Source organism: Lissotriton helveticus, chromosome 5_1, assembly GCF_964261635.1.
Source record: "Lissotriton helveticus chromosome 5_1, aLisHel1.1, whole genome shotgun sequence".
Lineage (NCBI taxonomy): Eukaryota > Metazoa > Chordata > Amphibia > Caudata > Salamandridae > Lissotriton > Lissotriton helveticus.
The window spans coordinates 45,224,604-45,236,018 of record NC_136065.1 but is presented as its reverse complement, the minus strand read 5'-3'; positions in this window follow the sequence as shown (position 1 = coordinate 45,236,018).

The following is an 11,415-nucleotide window of genomic DNA, read 5'->3' as shown; positions in this document are numbered from 1 at the left end:
GGATGCGTTGTAGTTGTTGTAGGTGTTTGGCTGGGATTCCTTCGTAGAGTGCGTTGCCACATATGTTTACTTACAATTGTGGAGCAGGGTTCCTCTTGCTGAGAAGCTGGTGTACTTGACTTCACGTCTGCAGGGCAGCATATTCAATTCCAGACTTTCCTTTTCAGGAGTGTTATGCAAATTGCTTGAGTTGAAATGAGCCAGTGCTACAGTTCTACAATGCATGAAGGCCTGCAGCTTCACATGCGCACTTTTAATTGCGCAAAGTGGCATGCGCATGAGCATGATCAGCCGGGCAAAATTTAATTCATGAGGCGGCCGCCGAGCCAAACGTAAGTTACGTAACTCCTAGCATCCGAGATGGATCGGATGTGTGGAGTGCAAAGGGGTTGCTGGCTGACTGCTGCGAAGGGGCCCCTGGAGCACAGGCCCCCCCCTGCATAACGTGGGCTGCGGGGGCCTGTGATGCGCCCCTGGATGGCGAGGCAGATCTGGGCAGCCGAAAGGTTTGTTTATACAATCTTAGCACTAATTTGTCAAGAAGGTTAGTCTCATTGCCTAGCATTATCTCAGATCCATATGCAATGGAAGGTTTAAGTTTAGACTTAAGCAATGCTCCCAAAGTTTTCAAATTGTGGCCTCGGATGGATCTTGCCAGTGCTGAAAAGGCAGAATTAATTGTTTGGGCTTTCCCATTAATTGTCTTTCTTTGGGGTACTGTTAGAAAGGCGACCCCGGGGGAGGCAGAAGATGTCTGACTGACCACCCCTAGGTCCACCTCTCCGTCAAGAAGTAGCCGAGCGTTACTGAGAGGCCTCCTGGGTGAGGGCCCTCTCCTAGGATCGTACAGCAGAGTAACCACACACTACAAATGGACACCACACCAGAGGTCGAGTTCGGAAATAAAGGCTGCTGGTTCTCAGCGATATGTACAAGTAGAATTAGGGGTCTGTAAAGTCTCGTAAAAGGGGGGTCAGGGTAGCGGGACAGTCTCGGTTGGGGTGTATGAAGGGATACCCTGCGCACAGCTCCCAATCCTCGAGCCGGGGGGTTCCGAGAGGTCGAGCCGCGGCAGCGCCAGCAGGCTCTCAAGATGATTTCGGCGAAGGTGGGCCGCTGCAGCGCCAGCAGGCTCCCAAGATGGTTCGGCAAAGGGTGGGCCGCGGCAGCGCCAGCAGGCTCCCAAGATGGTTCGGCAAAGGTGGGCCGCGGCAGCGCCAGCAGGCTCCCAAGATGGTTCGGCAAAGGTGGGCCGCGGCAGCGCCAGCAGGCTCCCAAGATGGTTCGGCAAAGGTGGGCCGCGGCAGCGCCAGCAGGCTCTCAAGATGGTTCGGCAAAGGTGGGCCGCGGCAGCGCCAGCAGGCTCCCAAGATGGTTCGGCAAAGGTGGGACGCGGCAGCGCCAGCAGGCTCTCAAGATGGTTCGGCAAAGTTGGGCCGCGGCAGCGCCAGCAGGCTCTCAAGATGGTTCGGCAAAAGTGGGCCGCGGCAGCGCCAGCAGGCTCTCAAGATGGTTCGGCAAAGGTGGGCCGCGGCAGCGCCAGCAGGCTCTCAGGGTCTCTTCAGGTTACAGGCAATGAGTTCTTCTGGTGTCGGCCGTGACAGCGTCAGTAGGGCTTTCCAGTCCAGGATACAACTGCAGTCCTACTCCGGGGCTGGCCCAGATATAGGACTGGAGTCCTTTGATGTCCGGACCCTCGCGCCTGGGGGCCAGAGGGGCCGGGATGATGGTGTCGAGACACCCAGCGGGGGGGTGGAGCCAGCACCCAGGGATGCTGGGGGCGATCGATACCAGGCGTCCGGGGACGGCTGGAGGCCCATCGAAACTCCCCTTCCTCCGGGATCTGTCGAGTGGCCACTCGACCACCTGGGTAGGTCTTGGCACCTCGATGTCGGGGCTTCGCTGGGGGGCCTGGGCCGGGGCCAAGGCCACGTGTTCGTGACGTGGTGGTCCCAAGATGGAGTCAGGCGAGACCTCGTGCTCAGGACGTGATGGGCCCATGACAGAGTCAGGCCGGTAGTGGGGGTCCGGGATGGTGGCCGGACCGGTAGTGTTGGTGCGTGCAGGATCGGGCGGAAGGGTCCGCCCAGGGCTCTGTGGAGGGCCGATGTCGTCTGGGGCCCCCCACTCGGGAGGGGTAGGACCACGCCATGAGGCCGGGTCCAACAGGTACAAATGTTCCTCTTGCATCTATTTTTATGCCTAAATGTACATAGGTAAATGTCTCATTTATAATATTGTTGCCAAGGTACTATTCGCAGTTGTTCTTTTTTGTGCGCTGGTTAAAAGCGATCAATTCGTTTTTTTTGCTATTTACTGTCAGGCCATTCTACTCTGCGTACACGCTAAGACAGTTAAGAAGGCGTTTAAGTCCTGTTTGTGTATTGCTAAGTAGTAATACGTCATCTGCATGAAGAATATTTGACAATTGTTGTCCACCCAGGCTCGGAGCATGCGCTGTCAGCTCATCCAACTCCATCGAGAGATCTGCAAATAAAGGGGGTGCTAACACACAGCCTTGCTTTAAGCCCATCAATGTTTCCTGTTTGGCTTTGTTATATCTCCAGATCTTCCTTTTTAATCAACGTCTCTCATTGCGAAAATGCTTTAATAATTCTGTATCTCCTAAATTGTGCCGCAAATGCTTCTAAAGCTTGCCTACTTTGGTTTTTATTCTTCGAATATGTAGTGGGAATATGTTAGACCTGGGAGTCACTAGTTGGCAATGGTATATACCTTTGACCAAATAGGGACCGGACCCTTGCGTCGAAGTCCGGGAAAGGGGATTACACTCCTGGATAACCCCTCCCCTGCTCACCCCCTTGGTAGCTTGGCACGAGCAGACAGTGTGTTAAGCATTTATGAACCCATACAGTAATACAGTGAAAACACTACAGATGGACACCACATTGGGTTGTATAAAAATAGGTATTCTTTATACAGACTTATCACAAGACCACAAACAACAAAAATTCACTTAATCAGTGTTTAGCAACAGATAGACACCAAAGGGAGTTATCACGACGTCGAGGTCAAATAGTTCCCAAAGTATGGCGCCAACCACGAGGTGCGCAGCGTCAGGCCCGGAGTAAAAAATGACCCCAACAAAACAGTACCTTGGAAAGCGAAAACAAAAACAGCTCACGGCATCAGGGAGATGCGGTGTCGTTGGCACATTTCAGCGTCGGTTCCTTGCTTCGGGGGAGATGATGCGTCAGTATCCTGGATGCTTGCGCAGGCAGGGGAGGTGTCAGTTCCTAACCGGAGAGGAGGTGATGTTACGTTGGGACCGAAACCACAGATCCTTACGATATCACGGTGTCAATGAGTTCTTGGCCACCTTCATCGAGGATCGGCTCCGCGATGATGTCGGTTTCGGATCGATACGGCACAACAGCAGGAGTTGGGCCTACGTCGTAAGTCGGAGCAGCGCTCACGGTTTATGGCCGGTTACGATGTAGCTTGCTGCCGTCGATGTTGCAATTTCCTTCTGTAGCAACTAGAACAGCAAGTTCCAGATGCAGGCAAGCAGAAGGGGTGAAGTCTTGTATCTCTGATACTTCAGGCAGAGGGCAAGCTCAAATTCAAGCCCTTAGAGATATACTCTGCAAGATGATGAAAGTTCCTTCTCCTTTCCTTGGCAATGAAGAAACCACTGCAGCCCAACCCACCACAGCACACTGGCAGAGGGGCAGTCCAAACTCCTGCAGCCTCCTTTGGATCTTCTCCTAGGCAAAGGTTTGTCTTGTGTTCCCAGAAAAGATCTAAAGTCCTGGGGTCTGGGCCCCAATATTTATACTGCAAAATCCGCTGTCCTCTGAAGACAGAGGGTGCCTATGTCCAGCCTAAACCAGTTCTGGGTGCACTCTGCCAGTGCACAACTTCTTCCTTTGTCAGTGTGGGCCAGGGTCATCAGACCCACCACAGGTGGTGGAGCCAGCATTGTGGAAGGCAGGCACAGCCCTATTCAGACCCAGGTGCTACTCCTCCCACCACTCCTTAGGTAGATCACCCTATTCAGCGTAGTGCTGACTCACCCTGCCGCCTGGAGCCCCCAGACCCTGTCACTCACAAAACCAGACATACAATACACACACTAGCAGAGGCAGGCTGGATGGTTAGGAAAGAAAATACAGACTTCCAAAATGTGGTATTTTCAAACCCAGAATGTTAAAACCAACTTCACTAAAATATGTGTTTTATCATTCTGAGTTCAGGCATACTAAACTCGATTTCTAGCTAGTTCCCTGAGTCAGTTAGGATTATAAGATGTTATGATCAAACTGCCCATTCTGGCCTATGGGAACAGGTATCCTTGCAATAGTGAAAAACATAATTGGCTGTAATTCACTATCAGGACATGCCACAAATATCAGGGCATGTCCTACCTTTTACATACAATGCACCCTGCCCCTGGGGGTACCTTGGGCCTACCTTAGTGGTGACTAACATGTATTAAAGGGAAGGTTTAGGGACTGGAAAGTGGGTCCACTTACCAAGTCGACATGGAAGTACTAGACTGCACACAGGCTGTGCAATGGCAGGCCTGAGACACACTTTACAAGCTGCTTCTGTGGGTGGCACAATCAGTGCTGCAAGCCCACCAGCACCATTTGATTTACAGGCCCTGGGCACACATGGTGCACTATACTAGGGTCTGACAAGTAAATCAATTAAGACAATCATGAAGTCACTAATCCATAACATCAATATAACATAGAGGGCATATGCACTTTAGCACTGATCAGCAGTGGTAAAGTGTCCAGAGTCATAAAACAGCCAACAACAGGTCAGAAAAATACAGGAGGAATCAAAAAGGTTCCGGGATGACCCTGCAAAAAGGGGCAAGTCCAACACAACCCTCTTCCAGCCAAAACGCAGGGTACACTAATCACTTCCTTGATGGGCTTCCCTGCTTTGGGCGATAGAACATGGACCCATGCCTGCAACAGCAGGGGCATATTCCAGTTCTACGCCAATCTGAACTCATTTGGATCCCTCTGTCCATACTCTAAGGGCCCACCAAGCTAACCCATGGGGAACCCTTCTTCTCATCTGTGGACACAGTCTGTGCAGCACCTAACCTTAGCTTGCTCACAGGTGTGTCCCAACTGACAGACAGCAAGCCACGGTGGCCACTGACAGTGGTCAGTGATGAGACCCAGGCCTTATGCCTCTAAGGGCTCTCAAAATTCGGTGGCGTCAGAGAGCGGTGGGCAGTAGCCCCAGGTGCTTGGCACTCTTTGTCCATTCTCCCTCCTGTCAGGTATGACATCCTGACATTGACCCACCAGCCCCGGGCCTGTACCCAGCAGCTGGACCGGACTAGGGTGGGCTCTCCCACACCCACTCCTCCTCCTTGGGGTTCTGTATCCTCCCACCTGGAGCGGTACCCCTTCCAAATGGGATCCCGGCCAAGGGTCTGTAACCTTAGACTGGACAGAGGTCAGGGGCGAGGCTGCCCTCTCCCTGCCCCCCTTACTGGGGCCCTGCACCTTCCCACGTGGAGCGGTGCCCCCAGAAGACAAACTGGTAGGGACACTGATTACAGTTGTCCTTCCCTCCAGGTCAGGCAACACCTGAACCTGACTTCCCAACCCAGGGATGGAACCCTGAGGCTGAGCAATTGCCTGGCAAACCAGGACTTCCTGGGGAGTACATGTACCCTCCCGAGGGTGACACATAACTCATGTGTTGTGTGACAGTCTGCCTGGCGCAGATCTCCCGACCCCTGTCCATCTGACAGTGTGTGAAGATCCCCCAGGACAGAAGTGGTGTCACCATGGTCACTCCTTGGTGACTCAGCCCTTCTGGCTGGCCCCTGGCCCACTGGTTCTTCCACTGGGGACTCTTTCCCCCTCTCACCCCTCAATCTGGACTTCTGCACCCTCCACTTAGGAGTGGCACTGCCAGAACCAGAACTGATGGAGGGCTGATTACAGCCACTCCTACTTCACCTGACACGGGTAGATCCCCCTCAACGGATGGTTCATCAGGACAGACAAGGCTTCCTACCTGGTGTTCCCGTAAGGAACCATCCAGTACTGGAGACTGAGGTTGGGGCTCAGAATACGCCCCAGTCTCACTCCTTCCCCTGTGAGATAGGATGTGAGACCCTACAACCTCCTCACTATAAGGGGACCTGGCTGGGCTACTCTGAACCACTTCCACCACTCTGGGTTGGAAGACACCTGCACCATTCCTCTTAGGGTCACTCCCCATGCCTCTCCAGACCCTTTGGAATCCACCACAAGGTCTGCCTCCAGTGCAAGCTTCCTAGATCAGAGAACTCATACTCCAACAAGTGATGACATAGCTCTGGAAAACAGGGACTTAGAATATGCTCTCCCACAATTGGATCACACAGCCCCCTACAAGGGTTAACCAAACTATGATTCACCTCGCCATCCAGTGCCTCCCACACGTACTCCCCAGCACTCTCTTGAGATTGGCAAGACAATATCTGACTGTCTCTGTCAATCAACCCACACTTTTCTGGGCGGTTTTCACACTCACATACCAGGACTTCATCCTTGGGAGAATTCCTCTCCCTGCACCTCTCATTTAGAGTCCGTAGAGTGTCCCTCCCACCACTAGGACCATGAACCCCTGCGTCAGTTACCCTATTCTCCTTAGGGACACTGCGCACCACTGGAGCTACCTCATGTCCTTGAACCTCCTGGTGTATGTTAACCCCCTCCTTCAAGTCAGGCACCAAATCTCTGGGTGTGTGTACTATTCCCTCAGCACTAGAAAATTCTATTTTGCTGCCACCATCTGAGCTGGATTCCACCTCCAACTCAGCAAAGCTCATTTCCTGAGCTTTACAAATTTCTACTTCGTGGGCTAAGGCCCTTTTGCCCTCATGAAGCTTTCTCAGCTCCTCATCACTCTCTCTCAGCCTCTGTTCACAAGCCAGAAACCAGGCATCTTTTTCTGTTTCCTCCTCACTTTTAGAGAACTCCTCCTCCTTAGACTCAACTGGTAGTGTTGCCTTCCAGCGGGGTAAGTCATACTGAAATAGGGATGCCTCTAGATCCTCCCTGGACCTTCTCTTCACAGGCAGCCCTCTTTCCTGGCAAAACACATGTAGCTCCTTCATTGTGTAGATAAACATGTGTCAGAAGACGAGTTCCAATTTGCAACAACTAACCAGAGTCCTAGTATCAAAAAAACTTCCAGGAGGATACCAGAAAACAGAAAAAAGAGTATGTTGTTGTGTTTGGTCTGCACTCACTAGTAGTGTACACCAATCACTGTATATGAGTCACAAATGCAAGTCTGAATCCTCACCGCTGAACACCAATGTTAGAGATGGGGGTCTCTAGTTTGCAATGGTATACAGCTTTGACCAAATGGGGACCCTTGCTTCTAAGTCAGGGAAAGGGGATTACACTCCTGGATAACCCCTGCAGACGCAGACAGGTTTATCTCAGAGGCAGTGTGTTAAGCATTTGTGAACACATACAGTAATACAGTGAAAACACTACAGATGGACACCACACCGGGTTATTAAAAATAGGCATTCTTTATATAGACTTATCACAAGACTACAAACGACAAAAATCCACAATACTGTAATCACAAGTAATACTTCCAGATAGTAGAAGTAATTAAAAAATAGGTCATTCACTTAATCAGTCTTTAGCATTAGATAACCCCAACGGGAGTTATCACGACGTCTAGGTCAAAAACTTCCCAAAGTACGGCGATGTAGGAAGGTGGATACCGGACTATGGTTACCCCAGATTTTTTGCCTTGTGTTTAGCTGGTTTTCGAATTAGTTGGCCTGGGACCCTGCTAATCAGGGCCCCAGGCTATCTGCTCTCTCTTTAAAATGGACTCCATGCACCCTAGGTGCATAACTAAATTGGCTTGGGTCACCTTATCAGCCCCTGTACAGTGTACTATAGGTACCCAGGGCATAGGTGCATCCAAGGCCTATCAGGGGCTGCAGCATATCTTTTGCCACCCCTGGCTGGCTATCCAAACTGACACAACTGGCTGATCACTCAGCTGGGGCAAGGTCGTGTAATCACCCCTTGCTTAGATATAGTATACCTATATCTAAACCTATATCTGGACACATATATACCTATAAGTCACTCCTATTGCAGGCCTTAACAATCCTGGAGGCAGAGTGCTTGGTTTTATGTGAGATGGTGCTCTAGCATGAGCTGAGCCTGTCTGGAGCTGTCGGGACCAATTCCCTTAGCTGTTCCGGGATATTGCCATACCATATACTCTTAAGTGCATTATAATCCTCGCGGTTACTTGCTAACTTTGGTTTGGCTTTATCAAAACATGTTGTGTAAGGTGTCATACGCTTTGGAATACTATCTCCTCACCAGTCCTGGCGACGGGGGTAGCATTCCACCCTTCTAGAGGGAGAAGACATGTTACTTTGCTTAAACGCGGTTAAATCTAACCAAAGCCCCAGCATCACAAAATGGATGCTGCTGCCACAGACACGAGTCTGGCCTCCTGCAGCTGACCGAAACTCCTGCAGGGGAGGCCTGGACAATAGATATCCTGTCACAGGGAGGTGTCACACCACCCCAGACAGGATATAGTGGATTGTAGCAGGGAGGATTGAATGAAACTAGACACGCCTGGGGAGCACAAGGCTTCCCATGCATAGTCCGGTTCAAACCGGTGCTGGGACCCTCCAGTCCCAGCTCTGGCGCGAAACTGGACAAAGGGAAAGGGGTGTAACCACCCCCTTCCTGGGTCCCACCCATAGGAGGAACCTAGCAGGTAATCCAGCCCCTTGATTTGGAATAAAGGTAGGAGCTGTGCAGATGCACATCAGATTATCCTGACTGAAACTTATGAAACGAAACTCTGGACCCTTCGACATCCCACTCGACGTGGAAGACTGAAGAATCTCCCTTGTGGTCAAGGAGTGACCACCCTGTGCAAACAGGCACCATCCTGCACCTCACCATTTGCTTTGTTGCAGTTCCCGCCGGCACTCGAGCGACAGAGATCGACAAGACCCAGCGTTCCTGCCTTGCAAGAGCCCGATCCACAGTCCCAGTGAATCTAAGACCCATTGAGGCGCCCTGAAGCGTGGGGCCGGCCATCTTGGAAAAACTACGAAGTGCTGACCGTGCAGCTCCCGAGGCTCCCTCGACGCTGTGCATTGGGGTTTGAGAAGCCGCAGCCCCGAGCAGCTTTTGCACCAAAGCTTACCCCTCCACACTCACCGAGTGCTGCGTGGGGCCCTTTTGCATTTTCCTGCTTGACGCATTGGTCCGGTCGCTTGCCCGTTGGCTAGCGGCCCCAGTACCGATGAACCTTTGAATTTGCTCTACTAGTCTGGTTGCTCCAGACTGGCCCTCGCTCCCCTGAAAAGGAGCACCCGCTCTGACCTTGCTGGTCCGAGTAAGAAGCGATCTTCGAATCCTGCGTGGGTTGCGCTTGCCAAGGTTTGTTTGCTCCAATCCGGAAGCCGACACGGCCGACAGCGAGAGCCTTCGTGGGACAGCTCATGATCCACTCCTGGACATCCTCGGTGCCCCAGAGTCCACGTGGCAGCGGAGACAAGCTTCTCGACAACCACCTGATTGCGCCCGACATTGCCTGGTTCCTTCCTGGTTCCACCCTGGTCACTGCTGAGTGACCCAGACTCTGTCCCCTCTGATTTCAGGTACTCTACATCTTCGATCCACCCTTGGATCGCACCGGACACTTCTCTTCTGGCCGCCTGCAGCATCTTCATCTCCAGGCTCCACAGATCTACACGACGAGACCCGACACGCTTTTGCACCTGTACACCCGCTTCCTGTGGGTGAGGTAACTCTTGAACGCCGGTGCTCCTATAGTGGTATACACCTCTAGTGTCTAAGTCTAAAGTTTTGTACTTTTAGTCCAGTCGGAAGACTCTTAAAACAGTAACTCGATAACTTTTACGCACCATTGACTTTGCATTGGTGCATGTGTGTGCTTTCAGCGCTGCACCCGAATCCCGCGGGCTTTTCCCGACTTCATCATTGCTAGTCCCGATTAGTCCCAGTGATTCCCAAGGCCCTAGGCCTTACCACTGTTCAATTAGTGATACTTATATTACTTATTTTTGTATATGGTTCGAGTGGCCCCTGGCCTCATCCATAATTGTGCAACTTTCATATGTTTTACTGTGCTTTTGTTTAAACGCTTGTGCTTCTATACTCATAAAGAGTACAGAGGATTATTGTAGTAATAAATACATATATTTTTATAACATATAACTTGTGTGGTGTCCTTTCATTTGATATTACAGGATTGCATATGGTAAAACAGCTGGCTTCACATGCCCTCTTGAGTTTAGCCTGAAGGCTGCTTAGTCCATGCTACCCCTAGGATAGCTTGTCTATAAGGTTGACTTACAACCACCACCATAAGGGATTGTTTGGACTGATACAAGGTGCCCCCAGATTTGGAGACATCATATATCAGGCCAACTTCTCACAGGCGCCGACCACGAGGTGGGCAGCGTAGGGCCCAAGATCAAAACAGACCCCACAGAACAGTATCTTGGAAAGCAAAACAAAGACAGCTCACGGCGTTGGGGAGATGCAGTGTCGTTGGCGGTTTGCAGCGTCGGTTCCTAGCTTTGGGGGAGATGATGAGTCGGTGTCCTGGATGCTTGCACAGGCAGGGGAGGCATCAGTTCCCGAACAGAGAGGAGGTGACGTTACGATGGTGCCGAAACCACGGTTCCTTACGAGGTCACGGTGTTGATGAGTTCTTGGCCACCTTCGCCGAGGATCGGCTCCCCGAAGATGTCAGCTTCGGGGTCGATACAGAACACCAGCAGGCGTCGTTCTACGGGTACAAGTCGGAGCAGCCCTCACGACTTCGATGCAGATTGCAGAGACGTTCGCTGGCGTTTGTGTTGCAGATTCCTTCTGTAGCAACTGAAACAGGAAGTTCCAGAAGCAAGCAAACAGAAGGGGTGAAGTCTTTTGTACCGCTGAGACTTCAGACAGGCGGCAAGCTCAGTTCAAGCACTTAGAGAAATATTCTACAAGATGATGAAAGTTCTGTAAAAGTTTCTTCTCCTTTCCTCGGCAATGAAGACACTACTGCAGGCCAACCCAACAACAGCACGCTGGCAGAGGGGCAGTCCAAACTCCTGCAGCTTCCTTTGGTTCTTCTCCTCGGCAAAGGTTTGTCTTGTGTTCCCAGAAGTGATCTAACTTCTTGGGGTTTGGGTCCCCATATTTATACTCCGAAATACTTTATCCTCTGAAGGCAGAGGGTCTAGAATGTTAAAACCAACTTCACTAAAAGATGCATTTTTTCATTCTGAGTTCCGGCATACTAAAATCAAATCTCTACCTCTTCCCTCGGGTCAATTAGAATTATAAGATGTTATAATCAAATCCGCCAGTTCTAGCCTATGGGAACAGGTAGCCTTGCAATATTGAA